The 20,519-nt window shown below is 37.0% G+C and overlaps 1 protein-coding gene across 14 annotated transcripts in view; it reads left to right on the top strand.

Annotated features, from left to right (window-relative positions):
- The window catches only part of LOC5570551 (extracellular sulfatase SULF-1 homolog), a 236,792-nt gene that overhangs the window by 106,783 nt on the left and 109,490 nt on the right, over nt 1–20,519 (top strand). Inside the window, exon 4 of one of the 14 annotated variants that reach the window (XM_021854653.1) lies at nt 20,157–20,227. The exons of the other annotated variants lie outside the window; for them this stretch is intronic. The gene's annotated coding sequence lies outside the window, so the exon portion shown is untranslated. The remainder of the gene's footprint in view (nt 1–20,156; nt 20,228–20,519) is intronic. 14 annotated transcript variants of the gene reach the window in all.

Below are 20,519 nucleotides of genomic sequence, written 5' to 3'. Positions count from 1 at the left end.
GGCGTAGCGGTAACGCGCCCTTACTAGAGATCAGGAAGTCGTGAGTTCGATTCTCACTGAGAAGACGTGTAACTTTTTCGCAAAACTTCACATCAATTTGTCCATTTAATTCAATTGCAAAGTATATGTAATGTTTAGCTTTTCGGTAGTTGTTAAACTTTGGTATTATTAGTACCTTCATTAAGGTTGTTCAAAAAATCGTTTTTGCTCCACACCGCTTATTCGATTCTAGAATAAATTCTGAGTGTTCTCCCAAAATTTAAGCTCATTTGGATCAAAATTGAGACTGCACAAGCCCTTCAAAGTTTGTATGGCAATTACTATGGGAAAAGCAAGCAATTCATTCAATCGGTTATAGTGTTTGTCCACGTGTTCTCAAAGGTTAGAGCAACGCTGATTGTATTAGATACATTTGTCAGCTACAACTTTGCCGAAGACCGTTTTCTTATCGGTTGCCTCAGTAATTAATTATTGATTTTTGTATGAGTTGAAAATCTTTTGCTATAATTAAAGAGCTGCTCTGAAGGCATCACTGGATATATGCAGTAAAACATAGTAGCCATGAATAATTGTGTGTGCTATGTTTCGCGCCAGATGCAGCAATGTTGTCTGTTTTGAAGATAAATGAGCACTGCTCAAGAATTTTCGATTGGATATACCTAAATCAATAACTAATTTCTGAGACGTCCGATTGCGATGCGGTCTTCGGCAAAGTTGTAGCTGATAAATGTATCTAACAGTTTCAGCATTGCTCTAACTATTAAGAGCGCCTAGGCAAACACTATGGCCGGTTGAATGAATTGCTTGCTTTTCCAATAGTAATTCCCATACAAACTTTGAAGGGCTTGTGCAATCTCAGTTTTCATCCAAATAAGCTCAAATTTTGGGAGGACACTCAGAATTTGATCTTGAATCGAATGAGCGGTGTGGAGCACTCTAACCTTCATATTGGAATATTGAATGTTTGAATAGATTAAGCATGCGTTAAAAATGTCTAGAAGTGTATAAATTGCTATTAAATAAAAAAAAACACTTTAAAAGTTGTCATTATTTTGTTTTAGTGTATTACTTGAACCTAGAAATATTTTGTGAAATCTGGAAAAACCTGGAAATATCAGGGAATTTCATTTCGGTTAACGAGTAGACACCCTGTATAAAACGTTATTTTCAACATACTATCAACCTTCTATAAGTCGATTTTGAAGGGAATCATCGATTTATCGGACCATCGAGATATGGAACAGAAATGCTTTGGGAAATTGTTTGAGGGGAGCATCTTGGTAAGGGAAGATTCAAAAATGGCGTCCATATTTTTTGGGATTTCTACATTCCACCATCTCCCTCCCCAGTCTTGCTTTTTACAGTACAGTCGAATTTCGTTCGTTGCACTATCTTTAAGCTACGTTTTAATTGGGCTCCCGTTAGTTGGGCTATAGCCCACCTAAAGCGAAGGCAAACGTCATTTTCTGACATATGACGCTATTTATCAATGTTGGTAGCTCTGGTTTTCTTTTGTTCTTTGTTATTTGACAGCTCAAAACTCAGCCCGATTAGTTAAAGTCTTTCATTAAGTGGGTTACAGGTTTAGTGCAACGAACGAAAGTTGACTGTACTCAATGAATTATTTATTTATTTCTTTTATTAATTCACATTTTTGTAGACTCCTTATTCTCCGAACTCTGGACGTCATTTTTGAATGCTCCCTAACCATGCAATAAAGTAATATTGATTTTTTGTTTAGTTTCATGAGTCAATATCAAGTAATGGAACATCGACTCAGGAGGTTTAATGGTATTTGCAATATAGAAACGCCAATATAATACTGTAATTGATTTGCAATAGGAATCGTTCATTAATTACGTCGCGTAAACAGAGTGGCGATACTTCTTGATTGAGTGATGAACAATACAATAATAATACGAAAAATTCATACAAATAAGTGAGATGGATCAATATAACCTCTCAAATAACATTCACATATAACAAGCTAGAACCCGGCTCTAATTTTTTTTTTTCAAATTCGTACCCGACCCGAATCCGAGGCAATAATATACCAAATTCGTACCCGATCCGAACCAAAGAAAATTTCGTTTTTTATATTTTCTAGTGGATAGTTTGTACCCTTTTAATATTTTGGGTTATATTTTAGAAAACTAAGTTAATAACATATTTTGCAAATCATATGATGATTTCGATTATTTTGAGAGTTACATTTAATGGCATTCAATAACAGTAACTATCGCGGATTGAATTATAGATAAAATTCACTTCACTTAGTAAAATTCTATTTAAAGACATGTCACGTTCCACTGGGGACGTAAAGTCGTATAAGGCAAGAAAATAAAGAACAATTCGGAGTTTAAATGCTAATAATGCTTTTAGTAAAATACTTCACCCGTTATAAAGAATTTATCAAGTGCGCAGAGTTAGGAACCTTAATGCGCAGACTAAGGAGCATTGCAAAAATGAGTGCGCAGAGTTAGGAACATGTTGAAGAAGAAGAAGAAATTGCAATGAACATCATTACTTAGTGAAGCTTTTATATTTTTGCCTTATACATAAGATCAATAGGTATCTGCTCCCAAAATTTCAGTGTATTGTGTTTTGTTTTCAATTATTTACAGCTGATTGAAATTTGAAAAGCCTTAAGTGCGCAGAGTATGGAGCCTTCACGATAAATGGACAAATTGATGTGAAGTTTTGCGAAAATGTTTCAGGTTAACTTCTGCGTCCATGAGTCCTCTCATGGCGTAAGGGGGGTAACGCGCCCTAACTAGAGATCAGGGAGTCGTGAGTTGGGACGTTCCGATATTGCAAAGTATCGATATTTAATTCAATACGATTATCGAATCAAAGTATCGATACCACCGATATATTGAATCAAAATATCGATATATTGGAATATCATATGATACATCTAAATAAAGCAAAACTCCTAAATCGCTTAGAGACCTGCCGTTTAGTTTTCTAAGATTCGAAAAAAAAAATCTTTGAATACTCAAAATTATTGGTAATTTGACCGATATAGACATAAAAATTTTCTGTTAAGATACATTACACCGCTATTCACTTAATTCAGGGTTACTGAATCCATTACCGTTTTCAGAAATTTCATAGCACGTCTAGTTTTTGAGATATACACTGTTGAAAATACAAAAAATGACTATTTCAGCCAACTTGCATGCAAGTTTGCCAGCTTGTAAGGTAATATATTGGCTTAATTTGCCACAGAATTCAAACTTTATGTGTATAACAATACTTATCATCAAAGTTTGTAATACTTTCGATACGGAAAAGTTATTTTTTGACGGTTTAGAGAATTGTTGTATTTTGCCATATAGAAGAAACGAAGAATTTTGTATGGAGACTGCAAGCATGTTGAAAAAATCGGATTAATCGAAATTTAATCTTGCAATTTCAATCAAATTATGTCTGAAATGAAAGTTCAAGTTCTATTTTGCATGTTTGGTGGATTAGATTCCAAAAAGTATGATAAATTATACTTTAAATTTCATGTAAACATTAATAAAACCAGTGTTTTATACATCTTTGGTGACCTGTAGCTAAAAATTGTGACGTGCTGGAACATTTCTGAGAATGGCACCAGATTCAGCAACCCCAAATCTACTAGAGACACATAATTTGATCCTTGAGACACGCAAAAATGTCATTTTTGTTACGCTGTGTTATATTACAATTCGAATGGTAACTACTTTTTTAAATACCGTAATTTCGGGTAAAATTGATCATTTTTGACGATTTTTCTGATCTGTTTTCTATATGTTGTCTATGCTCAACAACTTTATTCAGGAAAACGAGTACAATGGTGAGTCTTATTGGCTCATGTACCGAAATTTTCTAACACATGTGATTTTAATGTTAAAAATTATCTCTAAAATAAAAAATCGGGGTAATCCCATTTTGGAGTGAAATGGATCACTTATCAATACAATAATTGTTAGTTTCGAAAACTTACTTAATGTGAGCTCACTGAATCCGAATATGTTTTTTAAATTCTTAACAAATTAATATTTATGGAAATATTAAATAATTAAGCTTCAACATACAGCAGAAAACGCCTCAATATAGGCAATTTCCAGAGGAATTTTCAAACATCTAACAGAAATTCAATTATTTCAACAAAATGAGCAATTTGGTACAAGTTTTGATGATAAAATCTGTTTTGGGGATATATATTTAGCAAACTCACAAGCTTTGAGAATGGTACCATGTTCAAATCCTTTTTTAGAACTAGAAGTTTATGGAAGTCTTCGAATACCCGCCCGAACATGAGTTTGCATTTTTACATTATTTCCATAGAAATAAATATTCTTTAACAGAAAAAACTTCGCAACACTCAATTCGACAATAGTTAAGACAAACACTGTTCATTCACTACAATTTTGATTGATTTTGGTGCTCTATTTGTAAGAATAAAATTGTGATGATCAATTTCACCCTACCGATCAATTTCATCCGAATTTACGATACATAAAATGAATAATGAATGAAGAAAACCCTACAATTGTTTTCCTTATATTATTGTACGATATATCGGAAGAAAATATCGGTACCACCGATATATTGAATAGGAAATATCGATACCAAAATATCGAATATCGAAAGCAAAATATCGATACTCCGATATATCGGAAGTATCGGAACGTCCCTTGTCGTGAGTTCGATTCTCACTGAGAAGACGTGTAACTTTTTCGCAAAACTTCACATCGATTTGTCCATTTAATCCAATTGCAAAATATATGTAATGTTTAGCTTTTCGGTAGTTGTTAAACTTCCACTCGGCTGGTTAGCCGTAAACCATGGTTCATAATTAAAAACAAGTACCGTAAAACAGGGTAACTTTGATAATGCGGGTAACTTTGATAGAGCGAGGCCCACAACATATTAAACGAAATAACGAGGTTTCTGTTAATCAGTTAAGCAAAACGAATGCAAAAGTAAAGAGAATTAGTATGACACTTCATGTCAAAGTTATTTTCGTTGGAATCAAGTGCATTTGAGGATTTTTATGCAAATATTTAAAATTTATAAGATTTTAGCATTTTTACAACGCTTACAAACAATCTGTTCCACGATCAATATTTGATGAAGTCATGAACAGTTCGTCACTTATCCTTGTTATAGTAGAACATGAATTCGGTCTCAAATCTCTTAGCGAAAAGCATTTTTACAAACTGGAACCATTTTTGTAATCTAAGTCATAAATTTCCATATAGCGTTTAACGCCCAAAGGTATGCAACGCCTTATAAATGTTCCGTAGTTCATTCAATTTTGTTCGATTTATACTCCATTATCAAAGTTGCCCCAAATAAGAAAACCGACTTTCGATTATATGAAAAATAATATATCCATTTAGGATAATTCTTTTGGCAATCTATCAAGTGCAATCGATAGCTTGGATGTCAGTACTTGTTTAAAAAATATAAATTGTTATTCTTTGAAACAGAATGCATAAATATTAAAGTTTTCCTTAAAAAAACTATCAAAGATACCCCGTTTTACGGTAATTTAAAATAAATTTCCCCACGTTTCTGTCAAGAATCATGCAAACAAAACAATACAGTCGGTGACAAAAGTTAGTAACCAAATGCTATTTTTCCATACAAAATGCCCATGTTTGATCTGTGTCTCAGCTTCTGGTAGTCCGATTTCGCTGAACTACAAATAACCTGATGTTTTGTGTATACTGAGCTCACTATATTTCAGTCATTTTTCGAGGAGTTTTAGAGGGTTGGTTAAAGAGAAAATAAATAACCGAGGGATTTTTCAATTAATATTCAATTATTCAAAATTACGTCAATTTAGATCACAAAAGACGTTATTTTCCGTCGCATTGAAATTAACCCTTTAATACCCAACCTTGCCTTTAGATGGAGCACCTTTTGTAATTTTGTGTACTTTTCTTAGCTCGGAAATCAAAGTGGTTTCATTTTTTACTCAAACCATGTACCATAACAGGATGGTAAATGACTGGACAATGCGTACCATTGGTACTTTTGGTACATTTGTGGTCCTTAGCCTCTTGTCCATTAACTCCTATTCCTACCTCCCCGTGGTGCCGTCTGGGGTACGAGTAACCGTAGGGAAAATCGGGTAACCAACCCTGGTGGGACCTTGGTCGAATGCTGACAGGGAAGGGGGGCTCCTCTTTTCTGAGGGTGTAGCTTATCAGAGTGTCTGTTCTCCATGTTAGGGGTGGCTCAAAACAGCGTCTGTTCTCCATGTTAGGAGCGGCTGATCATCGTCCTAGTGCCAGCGTGGGACTCTAAACAGTGCTGTGCACGATGATCCTCCGGCGAGACAGGGGGTTGGTGCAGGCCTTACAAGCCAGCCGTAAAAATCATCAGTACAGGAAGCATACAATGTAAATTCGTACCGGAACAATCGTCATAGACCCAGGCATCGAAAACGGACTAACGATTGGAATCTCGGATCATGGAACTGTAGGAAGTACCCGCATTATATCCGAATTATTGAGGGTGCGCAAAATCGACATCGTAGCGCTGCAGGTGGTTTGCTGGAAAAGGTCGACGGCTCATACGTATAGGGATGGTTATACCATCTACAAGAGCTGCGGCAACAGACATGAGTTGGGCACAGCTTTTATCGTGATGGGCGAAATGTAACAGACTGAATCGCAAATCGACCACGTTTTGATTGATGGAAGACACTTCTCGGACGTTATCGACGTCAGAACCTATCGCGGCGCAAACATCGATTCGGACCACTTCCTAGTGACGGTTAAAGTGCGCCAACGACTCTCCGTTGTGAACAACATTCGGTACCGACGCCCGCCCCGGTACAATCTGGAGCGACTCAAGCAACCCGAAGTCGCAACTGAATACGCGCAAAGCCTTGAGGCAGCGTTGCCGGAAGAGGGAGAGCTCACCGAAGCCCCTCTTGAGGACTGCTGGAGTTGTCACAAAGCAGCCATTAACAACGCAGCGGAAGGTGCCATTGGGTTCGTGGAAGGAAATCTACGGAACGGTTGGTTCGACGAGGAGTGACAGACGGTATTGGACGAGAAGAATGCAGCGTGGGCGATGATGCTGCAGCAAGGCACTCGTCAAAACGTGGAACGATACAAACAGAAGCGAAGACAGCAAAGCCATCTGTTCCGGGATAAAAAGCGCCGCCTGGGAGAGTTGGAGTGCGAAGAGATGGAGCAGCTGTATCGTTCTCAAGAAATACGTAAGTTCTACAAGAAACTCAATGCATCCCGTAAAGGCTTTGTGCCGCGAGCCGAAATGTGCCGGGATAAAGATGGAAGTATCTTGACGGACGAATGTAATGTGATTGAAAGGTGGAAGCAGCACTACGATGGACACCTAAACGGCTCAAAAGAGGAAGACCAAGACAGCAGGAGGAATGGCTTCATCAGTACGGCGAAAGAGGGAGTCGTGCCAACTCCCATAATAGGTGAAGTTAAGGATGCTATCATACAGCTCAAAAACAACAAAGCAGCTGGAAAGGATGGTATTGGAGCGGAACTTATTAAAATGGGCCCGGACAGGATGGCCACTTGTCCGCACCAATTGATAGCCAGGATCCAGAACAGCTACCGGAGGAGTGGAAGGAGGGAGTAATATACCCAATATACAAAAAAGTTAGAATGTGAGAACTTTCGAGCTTTCCCAGATCACCTTCGCACGTCTATCGCCACTGGCAAGCAGATTTGTGGGAAATTATCAAGCCGGTTTTGTAGACGGGCGATCGACGACAGACCAAATCTTTATGTTGCGGCAGATCCTCCAAAAGTGTCACGAATATCAAGTCCCTACGCACCATCTATTCATCGTTTTCAAAGCGGCCTATGATACCATCGACCGCGAAGAGCTATGGAAGATTATGGACGAGAATGGTTTTCCCGGGAAACTGACTAGACTGATCAAAGCAACGATGGATAGTAGGGTAACTCGGTGTAATACGCCCTAACGGGGCAATACGCCCCTCTTCATTTTCCCGGGATTGAGGTTTCTTTTACATGTAAATATTATCACATATCTTTAATATTCGCGAAAAAAATGATGTTGCGCATATATGTTCTTTGAGAAGTATAAACAATCAATAGAAATTCTAAAAATATCGAAAATCGCAAAATTATGCATACGATAACCAAGCCTCGCCAAGTTTTTGCCGCAAAATTATGCATCCGATAAGCAAGCCTCACCGTATCCTTTACTATTGTGCTTATTTCAAAAACTTTTACCGGAAGACGACTGCTAAAGGACTCCTTTAAGCTTAGCAAGTGGTGGAATTCTTTCTTTGGAAACATCATTTGTACAACGCTGTGGACCTTTTTTCAATGGGAGGGGCATATTTCCCGGGTTGTTGTGAAACGTAAACATTGAGACCGTTTACAAAAGAACATCTTATACGCTTTTTGAAGCAACCTGAAAAGAGAAAGATGCCTGCAGAGCATGACCAACTAAATAAGGAACACCTTGATATACAAAACTTTAGAAGTGATGCAAGTGATGCCACTACCCCGAATGGGTCACTACCCTGAACGCCATTACCCCGAATGCATAACATTTTGAGACATATTCTAGTTAGAAAGTGGGTATGATTCCTTAACGAGTTTAGCTCAACTATGTATTTTCCAAATATTAGAAGATAGAAAAGCAGCTAGTTTTTAAGCAAATATTTTTTTCATACTAAGTTTTGTTTGGATTTGTCCTCTAATTTTGGTGAGATTCACACAGTCACAATGCAATGCTCTGAAGAACAGCCTATTTCAAAAAGAAGGGTGAACTTATTCTGAAAAGGAGAGCTATTATATGCATAAAATTGGGATGTAGTAGTCTTTTTATGGACGTTGGTACCCACTTCCTTTACTCATTTCTGTAGGGTTCAGGCTACTAGCATTAAGATCCCCTTAAAGATTTTGTTTCATAAACGATGATGATGGAAGATCACGCTAAGATAGTCGCTGCAATTGTTGTTCTATGGAACCCACTTAAAAACCAACCTGATAGACAATCGTTCCGCTATGGCAAATAAACGTTACGTACAAGTGTATACATGTTAGAAAAACGGCCTCTGATTGCCGCTACAGTCAAAACTTTCGTTGAAATGTGGGATCATTTTTTAAATTTTGATTAGATAACCACAAAAACATATATTTTTGTTCAAGACAATGAAGAAATTATGATGACAGAAAAGTGGTCAGAAAATCTATAAGAGATCTATCTGTTTTAACACAAGAGGATAAAATAAGGGAAAATTTTTGATTGGAATTATAGTGAATGCCTTTAGGATGTATTCCTTTAAAAAAGCTGTTCTATACGGAAATATTAGTGACTAGCTTATCAAACGAAAACTTGAAAGAACAGCCTATTTAAGAAAGAAGGGCAAATTTGTGGTGAAATGTTTGTAACTATGACGTGAATGATCACTGTAATAACGAGATGCTATGGCACAACCTATAATCAGAGGAAAAGAAAATATTTGTTTGAAAACAAAATTGAAATATGAACACCACCAAAAAGTCGAAATACCGGTGATCACGCAGCTGTTCAGCAAGACCATATTGAGGGTTATGGGTTCGAATTCCCCCGGTGGTCGATCCTATGCATTGAACATTTCCTTGGCATCCCTCGGCATAGAGGCACATGTACAAGAATGGTAAATTGAAAAGGAAAGCTCTCAGTCAATAAAACGCTTATTTTATTAAAAGCCAAATCTCATAACGCTGAAGGCGGCAAAACATGTTGTGGGTGGTTGTCTTCAAAATTTTACAGCCCATAGACAATATGTAGAATTTTCATACAAAAAATGGTACGATAATTTTTGGCGTTATGGAATTTGTGAATGAACCCTTGAACGAAAGTGCCCACTGAGCTGATAAGCAGGCACTGTATCAGAAAGAATGAGAGGAAGATAGTAACCAACAAAATATTTTGAAAGAATAACTGACATATGAAAGAAGGGAAAATATATGATGAACATTTTACCGACGAATTTTACGAGCTATTAATTACCAATTTTCATTAGAGACGTATTTTTGCCCGCAAAACAAGATACTGCACTATATCTCATACTATTCGGGGTAATGGCTCATTCGGGGTAGTGGCGTTCGGGGTAATGGGATGGAGCCGTATTTCCTTAAGGGGGGGGGGGCGTATTACACCTTTTTACCTTATACAGTGCTGTGTAAAGATATCGGGTGCATTATCGGACCCGTTTGAAACACGCAAAGGACTTCGACAAGGCGATGGTCTCTCCTGCCTCCTGTTCAATATTGCGCTAGAAGGTGTTATCTTCAATAAATCCAGCCAGTTTATCTACTTTGCTGACAACGTGGACATTTTCGGAAGAACGTTCCAGGTGGTTTCTGAACATTACACCAGGCTGAAACGTGAAGCAGACCGGGTTGGATTGAAGGTAAATACGTCGAAGACGAAATATCTGCTGGCTGGAGGAACCGAGCGCGATAGAGCTCGCATTGGCAGACGCGTGATGATCGACGGGAATGAGTTCGAGGTGGTGGACTAATTTGTCTACCTCGGATCATTAATAACGTCGGATAACAACTGCAGCAGAGAAATTCGAAGACGTATAATTGCCGGTAGTCGTGCTTACTACGGACTCCACAATACCATGCGGTCTGGTAAACTTCACTTCCGTACTAAGTGTACCATGTACAAGACGCTGATAAGACCGGTAGTCCTCTACGGCCATGAGTCGTGGACAATGCTTGAAGAGGACCTGCAAGCGCTAGGAGTTTTTGTACGACGTGTGCTTAGGACGATCTTCGGCGGAGTATGTGAGAACGGCGTATGGAGGAGAAGAATGAACCACGAGCTTGCGCAACTCTACGGTGAACCCAGTATACAGAAAGTCACCAATGCTGGAAGGGTACGATGGGCGGGACACGTTGTGAGAATGCCGGACAACAATCCCGCAAAAATGGTGTTCACCTCAAATCCGGTTTTTACACGACGAAGGGGAGCGCAACGAGCTAGGTGGTTTGACCAAGCGGAGCAGGATCTTGGAAGTGTGGGGTGATCGAGAAATTGGAGGTTAGCAGCCATGGACCGAGTTAGTTGGCGTAACATTGTGGCGCAGGTCATGTCTTAAAGGACGTAGAGCAAGCAAAAAAAACCATAACGGGCATATTAGGGAAGTTTTATACGACTTTTGAAACATTTTTATATTTTTGAAAAATGGTATTATTTCACAGCCTACAAATGCCTGGATACAATTTAACGTGTAATACAAAAATTTGCGATGTAGTTTTTTCACGTTTCTTTAGAATCATAGTGTCATGTTTCACACAGACGTTTTGAGTAATCATACGAAACGAGTGCAAAGAGTGTCTAAATTGTAATTTTTGCGTAAAATATGTGAAACAAGATGAAATGTAGATATATCCCCCCTAATGAAAATCCTGGCTACGTCCAATGCTGACGATATCAGTGAGTCGGCAATTGGCATTGTGTGACTTTTCTAAGCAATTTGTGGTCGTCTTCGTTGCCGCCAGTCAGTGCGGAATCCGTACAAGCAAATCCGAGAAAATGGGCCCCAAAATAGAGCACAATAATTGACGGAATCCATAGGAGGACGATAGACGGTCCTTCTACCTATTGGTTTGTGACGGCAGAAGACACAACGATGGAAGGATATGTACGACAATCTATGACCAGTGAATGGTACCGTGAGATCGAGTGAAATTGATCAAAGTAGGGAGCCGGATCCTGTCCTTAGCACTTTTGATTCACTTCGGCAGTGGGGATTTTTTGAAAGCTACTGAGATCATATTTGGCCACAATATGCGTTGTACTGAATGCTATATACAAAATAAAAATCACCAATCACTTCTGTGTACATGAGCTTATCAAATAATCCATTTTAAAGGTTTTCCAGCATTTTGTTTGTTGAAATAGTTATCATGAAAATCAGGCGTGAACAACTGTGAAAAATGATTTCACCAGCAATTACGGTACCATGGATGAATCCCACCAAGGTATTATTGCACAATTGAAACTGAAGTAGACGATGCAGAATGTAGCTGCTTAAGTGCATCTGATATTTTATACTGAGAAGTACAAACCAAATGTACCATAATTTCAGTTTTCTGATAACCCAAATACGTTAGCAGACTAACCAAACCAAAGTCGGTGGAAAGATCTACCCATAAAGTTCCACATCTTTTGAGCTGACTATGAATGAACTTTTCTCCCGCAAACTACGGCTTCCGTCCAATTTAAACTACCTTCATAGGAAGCATTACTCGCTTTCGCTCTCATTAATCAAGTTAATGTCTGCCGATAAGTGTGGCTTTGATGCACGGTGGAAGACCCTCAGCCTTTTGCCTTTTGAGCAGACAGCCCCGAGCCCAAATTCATACTCACTCGTCCGCTCAATCTTGAAATGTAGTGCGGCAGCTACATCTTCGCTCGAGCTCTTAACTTTCGATTCGAGAATCAAAAGCAATAGAAGAAAGAAACATATTTAAATACCACAGTTTCTTTTCGTTCTTGTTTTGTCCTACAATTAGCCTAATTTGACGTCGGGATTAAAATCTTCGACCGATGCGTCATTACGGATCTTTCAATGATTTGGCTCAACGTATGAAAACCGGATATAAGCTCCTTCGGGTTCTCAACAAACTATTTCTTTAGAAGTTCAAAATTTCAGACAATGTCAACGAAATAGTCAATAGTCGAAAATGGAAACGCTAACAGTCGAAGGCGACAATTTTGCAAATTTGTTTTTTTTTTCGATTTGGCTCCAGACATGTACCACAGAGCTCGGGATTTTTCAGAATAAAACAGTATTTTTGTTGGAATAGAAGTATAAATAAGGCAGTACACTGTTTCATGAATTGAATTTAAAGATAAAACAATGTTCTACATCGAAAAGTTGAAATAACATTGTAGGGTTTCGTTCTACTTCGTCGTAAGAGCTACTATTCGTCGTATCAAACTTAAAATGTTCCACTAAGCGGATATTCCAACTTACCTGCAATATAGATTCATTTTCCAAATGTAATTTTGTGAAAGCTTTTATGATTCGTCCACCTGTACAACAAAAATGCAATGAAACTACTGTATTTCGATAAATAACTTCAGTTCAATTATCCACTTTACACTTTTTCACCGAAATCGCATGGACGAACACGATTTGAGAGAAATGTTTAGCGATCGACTGAGCCACACCACTTTCCAACACAAACTTCTTCCGGCCCCCGTGGGTGACTTACTTCGCCGGGCACTTATTTTCACTATGGAAAACCTTCGTACTTCTTCACTGAAGGATTTCATTCCAATCACAGGCCGTAAAACTTCAATAAATCATCAAATTTTACGAAATTTCCTTGAGAATGTAAACAAAGTTCAATCCGTCGTACTGAAAAAAAAGCTTGTGCGCGACGCTTGACGTAAAAATACGGTTCCTTTGATTGTGTTGTTTTCGCTGTACTGTGAGCAAATGCCATAATTGTACGGTCAAAAAGAATTGTGTTCATATGTTTGGGCTGAATTTTGATGACGAACAATTAATTTAAAAGGAAATTAGTATATTCCATCATGCTGAAGGAATGGAGCGAGATGTCCGTGGATCTATATATTCTAGTTAACACATTTTATTATAGCGTTAATCTATTGTGTTTTAACCACTCAATACATCACAGTGAGCCGTAAGTTGTGAGACGAATCTGGAAACTGATTGCGACGGAGTTGAAAACGATACGACGGATTGAGAATACGATAAGATGCATTTTCATTGCATTATTTCCAAAAACAGATCAAGATTTATCAAAATGTTATTGTACAATGCTAAAGCCGTTTTGAGAAAGAATTGTTTGGCATCGGTTTGTATCAGCACCATTCACTGCAATACTGGGAAAATTGCAGTTCGCACTGATCAATGCTTAATACGGTGGATACTAGCACATCACCCTACTTTAAGGTACTTCTGAGCATAAAATCGAAAAAAAAAACAGACAAAGTTGTGTTTTATCGGGGATTGGAAAGTCTTTATGCTAAATGTCCAACCCCCGATAAAACACAACTTTGTCTGTTTTTTCGATTTTATGCTCAGAAGTACCTTAAAGTACACTGTTATTACAACTTTTCGATGTAGAACATTGGTTTATCTTTAAATTCAATTCATGAATCAGTGTACTGCCTTATTTATACTTCTATTCCAACAAGAATACTCTTATTTAATAAATTTATACTTCTATTGCAACAAAAAATCTCTCAACAGCATTAGTTTTATGCAAAGCTGAGAAGATCATAATTTTATTTGAATCCGTATAAAACAAAATATTTCGTTTGTTACATATGGTATTGACTACCGGCTCGATGACGCTTCTGTGCCATGGCTTCTACTCCCTGTTTTTACAAACAATTCACTTAATTATTGTAATCTTGATAGATAGAACAGTACTTATACCTGTCGACACTAAATTGGTGATTATATTGAAGCTATTAAAACCGGTTTAGCATATATTGCGTAATAACTGTAATCTGTAATATCTTCCTGGCAAGATGCAAAACTATTACGAACAATTTATCTTAAGACATTATACGTCAATAACACAATACGATCAACGATAACAAAGAAACATGACAAATTGTCGTTTCGGACCTTTGCACAGTGGGACGGATTGGGGTTTTTAACCTTTAAGTGTGATTTTACCTGAAAGTGATGTTCTACAAAGTTGTTACCTATTTTAAAAGCAATTATTTTAGTCGGAGCAGAAATTAGGGTGGCCCCTTGTAAACAAGATAATCATCAACACTTTTTTATTTATAAGAATATCGGTATAGTTTGTTCTACAAATTTCAAGATCAGAAACTATATCGGATAACTATATCTACATGAGAAAACATATATATGTTTTCATTAAAAAATGTTTACAACTATACTCTAAAATTGTATGGATCTACTGACCTCAATTAGGTTTCAATCAGGTATAAAGGTGATAAGAAAACAACTTTGCTGAGAAACTTGAAATAAAAAATAAAACACTATAATTTATTTTCGATGGGTCACTCTACATCAATTAACGAAAAATGCTCTAAAATGGCCAATGGAGCTAGAACAGGGCTACCCAACGTACGGCCCGCGGACCTTGTTTTGTCCGGCCGCGACCTTGTTTTGTGCGCCCCGTGGAGGAATTGAAAATACTTCTCATATTCCGCCCGGTAACTATTCTATCAACTTAAGTTAGAATATAGAAAGGCTAATTGTTTCGATTTGCAAATTAGTTTTAAGCTCGATATTTTTTAAAATTATTTTTAAACATTTAATTAACGAATTATTGAACATCTTATTTTTGGATTTTAAAAATTGTATATCATTTCTAGTTTCAATAACGGCTTAAATTGTTTAATTAATGGTTGAAATTGTTTAATTCGTGGTTTACGGCAACCAGTGAAAAACTAAACATTACATATAGTTTGCAGTTGGATTAAATGGACAAATTGCTGTGAAATTTGCGAAAAAGTTACACGTCTTCTCGGTGAGAATCGAACTCACGGCTCCCTGTTCACTAGATAGGGCGTGTTACACTAGGGCGGTTCAGATTTAAAAAATATTTGAAAATCCAATCTCCCATATCTTTCTTAACATCATTACCATAAAAATAGTGTTCTGTGAAATTTTCAGCTTTCTAGGTGGTGATCTAAAGGTGGCCCAAAGACAATGTAGGTTTATATGAAAATAACTATGGAGAAATTATGGAAAATGTTCCAAGCAAGTTAGTGCAGTAATGAAAGTACAAACTTATCTTCCCATTGTGAAAACTCATTCTTCAAACCCTAATGAAGAATATGCTGAAGTTACAAATCCTTATGGAGCTAATTTTGCTTGGGATTTTTGTAGATGTTTGCAGGGCTATAATCCCATATGAAGCTAAATAATAGCAAACAAACTCATGAATATCTTTTCTCTTTTCCATCAGATTCAATTGCTCTCTTGAGCAAATTTCTTTATTATGGTTTGAAGAATGAGTTTTCACTATGGGATGATGAGTTGGTACTTACATTCTAGTACAAACGTGTTTGAAACATTTCTCAAAATTTCTTCTTAGTAATTTCTATGTAAACCTACATTGTCTTTGGGCCACCTTTAAATCACCACACAGAAAGCTGAAAATTTCACAGAACACTATTTTTATGGTAAGGATGGTAAGGAAGATATGGGAGATTGCATTTTCAAAAAAAATTAGAATCTGAACCGTCCTAGTGTTACACCTACACCACAAGAGGACTCACGGACACAGAAGTTAACCTGAATTCGATTTAAGCTCAATAATCACGTAGTCCTCTTTCGCAAAGCGCACTTCTTTCGGATGAGTTAGATGCCCGTAAAATTGTTCTACTCATAAATCTTATTTGGGAAGATTTCATGTTCATTATAAAAACATGCTCATAACATTAACCTTGTGAGGATTACATCAACATTTTTTACCAGGCCCAAGTAACCGAATGGTACTTGAATTCACCATACATGCTCATAAAGGGTTATTATTGAGCTGAGAAGTCCAAAATGGATATCCTTAAATATTCGGTAAATGATGCCTGAGTAAAACTTATTGCCAAATGATTAAATTTTCTAACATATGTTCACTGAATGATATATCAATATTCACAAAAAATCGAAGACATTTTTGCAGGAAGAATTATGGATACGACTATCACGGATAACATAGTCAGGATTCTCACAAAATCTTCAATAGGATTCCATACATTTCTAGCCAGAATTTCCCAAGCGTAATTTTCAAAAATCATGGGCAATATTATAATATAAACCTATGTAGGATTTTGATAGAATGTTATGTGAATTTATAATTGAATTATGAACTGGTTTCTGTCGAAATTTTGGACACTAAGGTAAGGTAAGGTTGAATTTTGAAATGGTTAGGATTCCATAAAAAAAAACTCTGGTCAGAATTCTCACTTAATTGTGACTAAGATATTCGCATATGCTTGTTCAGGATTTTTACACATTCCGGGTCATGATTTTTTAAATAACCTCTGCAGGATTTGGAATAATACGAGGTGGGTTTCTGGCACAGTATCTAAAAATGGACTAAATTGTAAAAAATCCTTGGCAAAATTATTGCATGGTATCGAAAGTGTCTTTTCCAAAATCCAGCAAGATGTTCTGTTTTTGCTTCATTCACTTTTGTCAGATTCCATGCAAATGCATTTAAAAACATGGCCCGCCACACAAAATCGTTTCTGCGATTTGGCCCGTGGTTAGAAAAGCTTGGGCAGGCCTGAACTAGAAAAAAAATTTTTTAGTCAAATCAGCTAAAAATCTTCTGATCTTCAAATTAGTAGATGCAACCATACCAATATTATTCTACACAGAAAAGTTTTGAAAACTATCTTTATTACAAGGGGACACCCTAATTTCCACTCCGACCAAAAAAATTGTTTTCAAAATAGTTCCAATTTTGTAGAACATCACTTTTACGTAAAATCACAATTGAAGGTGTGAGTTCCATATTTCCTCCTAAAACCCAAATCGGTCCCACTGTGCATTGTGAAACGTCAGTCATATCAACTGACGGGTGACATTTAGATTGTTTAATATTCAGTAGTGACTGCATTTTTAGGTTTTCAAAGCTCGATAATGAAACAATGAAACACAACCTCTCTGACCTGAACCGTAAGACTGTCTCAATGATGTGTATTAGATGCGACAGTCGAGTAGTACTAGTACATAGTACAGTCACCCAACAGTTATGAATCAACTAAGAGACATTTTTCTGAATAAAATATGAATCAAAATCATGGTGACGCTGTACAAAACAAAATCCCCTTAGTTGTTTTCGGGAATACACCTCAGAACTCACAATTATTTACCAAAAAGTGTCGATTTCTATTTAAATATCAAATGTTGTCCATCCCACAGATGTGGATCAGTGGGAGATGAGGTTTCGTATTCTGGATCAAATCGGCTCATACAGTAATGACCCGATTTTGTCAGACCCCGATTTTGTCTACCCCCGATTTTAGCACCATTTTAGACCCGATTTTGTCGACCTCCGATTTTAGCACCCTTTTGACCAGATTTTGTCAGCCTTCAAAAACACATTATTTCAATGTGGTAACATTAGGTACAACCATAATGTAAAAAGTCAGGTCTGACATTGGCCACGTCTATACGATCATCTAAAGTATGAATTCACTTTGTATCACAGTTGTCACAGAACGCAGTTACGTTAGGGATCTTGTTTATTATTACGGTTCATACAAAATATAAAAAAAACGCTGTAAACATTAACAAAAACATTAAACAAACTCTTTAGGCGAGAATAAAAATAAAAAGATGTCGAAATTTTTTTTTTCCCGATTTTAGCTTTTTCCCCATTTTGTCAACTGTAGTATGGATCAGAAAACTATAACACTAATTTATCTGTGAGATGAACGAATGGTGTGTTAGTGAAATCATACGTTTTAGCGTTTCTTCTGGAATCGTCTTATCTTTGATTAATAACTGTGGTATGGGTTTCAATGCCCCACAGATATGAATCAACGCTTCTAGGCATACATACTTAATCGTAGAATTTTACTTCGGTAAAGTTAAATGCCGAATAAAGCCCGTAAAACATATTTCTACTGAAATCTCGTTCAATTTTGACAGATGAGCGATATTGACAGATACAAATTGACGAAAATCGGTAGTTTACATAAATAACTGAGACTCGGTAATCTATTTTGCCACGACGATCAGCAAACAAATATTTTTTACTGAATTTCGGCAAAGTGCATCTGTCAAAACCGATACATCAGAGCTGCATAAATTAACATGTGCTGAAATATATTAAACCGTTCTTGGAAAGAGGGAGTGCGCTTACATGTAAGTATTAACATAATTTATTGTTTTATATTCATTAACACTGCCGTTCTACGCATATTTGTCCCGCGCAGTAGGCGTAGAAAGGCAGCATACGAGTCAGCTCAGTTTATGATTTTTTTATTACACTTTTAGGAGTATTCCATGCAACTTCTACCCCTCGCAATGAAGGTGCTGCGAAAATGGTCACTATTTGCTTCAAATAGAAGCTCACAAAAAATCTTCAATTGGGTGAAATGTGAGATGTGTGTTACGCAATAATACATTTGATTTAAATAAATTTATTTTGATTACTAAAATGTATGTTTATTTTCTTCTTCTTATTCTTCTTGCAATCAAAAACATAATCATTTGCCGAATTTCGGTAGCGATGTGCCGAGATTTTCAGCAACGGATTACCGATATTTTCGTCAAATTTTGACAGCTGGGTTGATTTAACTTTTGCAGTTTAATCGGCACTTTGAACTTTTACCGAGATTTTGTTGGGTTCTCGGCAATTATTTTTGCCGGCCTCGGCGAAATAAATTAAATGTGTATGGTTGACATTCAGGGATTGAATCCTGAGAAAATTGAGAGAATCTCTCACGTATCGCTCTCTGTAACTATCATAACATGCTGCACATTATGAGAGACTGTTTATCGTATACTGCTACAAGTTTGATCAGATTGGGGGGATAGTAGTGCATGATAAAACCCCTCTAAACATGCTCCAAGCCTGGGGGACACTGTTGTTATTGGAAGTTCGTGGATTGTTTATCGTGCCAGTAAAGAAAAACACCTATCCCCAACGGTAAACAAGCGAGAAAAATGGATTTTATCATCGCTCTCTCGTTGGGGTTCTCGCTCGTTGCTTCCATTTATCAGACTTGTTACACGTTGCGATACAATGACGATCGTGGACCGCAACAGATGGGATGTTTTTCTTTGCTTGCTTTGATCGTGCTTCATTCTCAAATGAGAGCGAATTCTGCAACGCCTGTTGACATTTTATTTCGTAAGGATGGAAAAATGTGCTTAAGCAAGTTATAATTTATTGGGATGCTGTATAGATTCATGGTACACAGGAAAAATGTGTATTGCGTTATTGCAACTCTATTTGACTCTGTTTAATCTCTGTTTAAACTCTGTTTAATCGAACTCTGATCCATATACGTGTGCTATCCATAACTGTGGGGCGACTGTAATACTGAACATTGAAGAAAACACTGAAGGCCTCACGGTTGAGGTTGAAATACTCGTATTTCTTATATTAAACTAAAATATCTGAATTAAATGGCATATTACTAAATTCGTATTTATTGCTTACTTACAGGTATTCCATTGCTCGAGGATTTATTATCACGTGGCAAATCTCCCAGTAATTGATATTCGACTGGCCAACAGGTAGTGTCAATTTATCTGCAGCACTGTTAATAATATGTTTCACACGATTTATTAGTTTACTATTGAAATGCATTGCCTTTGTCTATCATTCAGTACAACAAAACGTGAAATTCCAGCAATTTTTACATTTTTGCCATAACTTTGTTATTTGAAGTCCTAGAACTTTGGTGTCTTCGACAACTTGTCGTATTTTTTAACGCTATAAAAGCAAAAGCTATAGACGCGAAATAAAAACGTCTGCATCACACCACCAGCTATGCGGCTGAAGTTTCCGAAGGCACCAGCCCGAAAA

The sequence above is a fragment of the Aedes aegypti genome, chromosome 3 (genome assembly GCF_002204515.2).
Source record: "Aedes aegypti strain LVP_AGWG chromosome 3, AaegL5.0 Primary Assembly, whole genome shotgun sequence".
NCBI lineage: Eukaryota > Metazoa > Arthropoda > Insecta > Diptera > Culicidae > Aedes > Aedes aegypti.
This window is presented reverse-complemented; position numbering and strand designations above follow the sequence as displayed.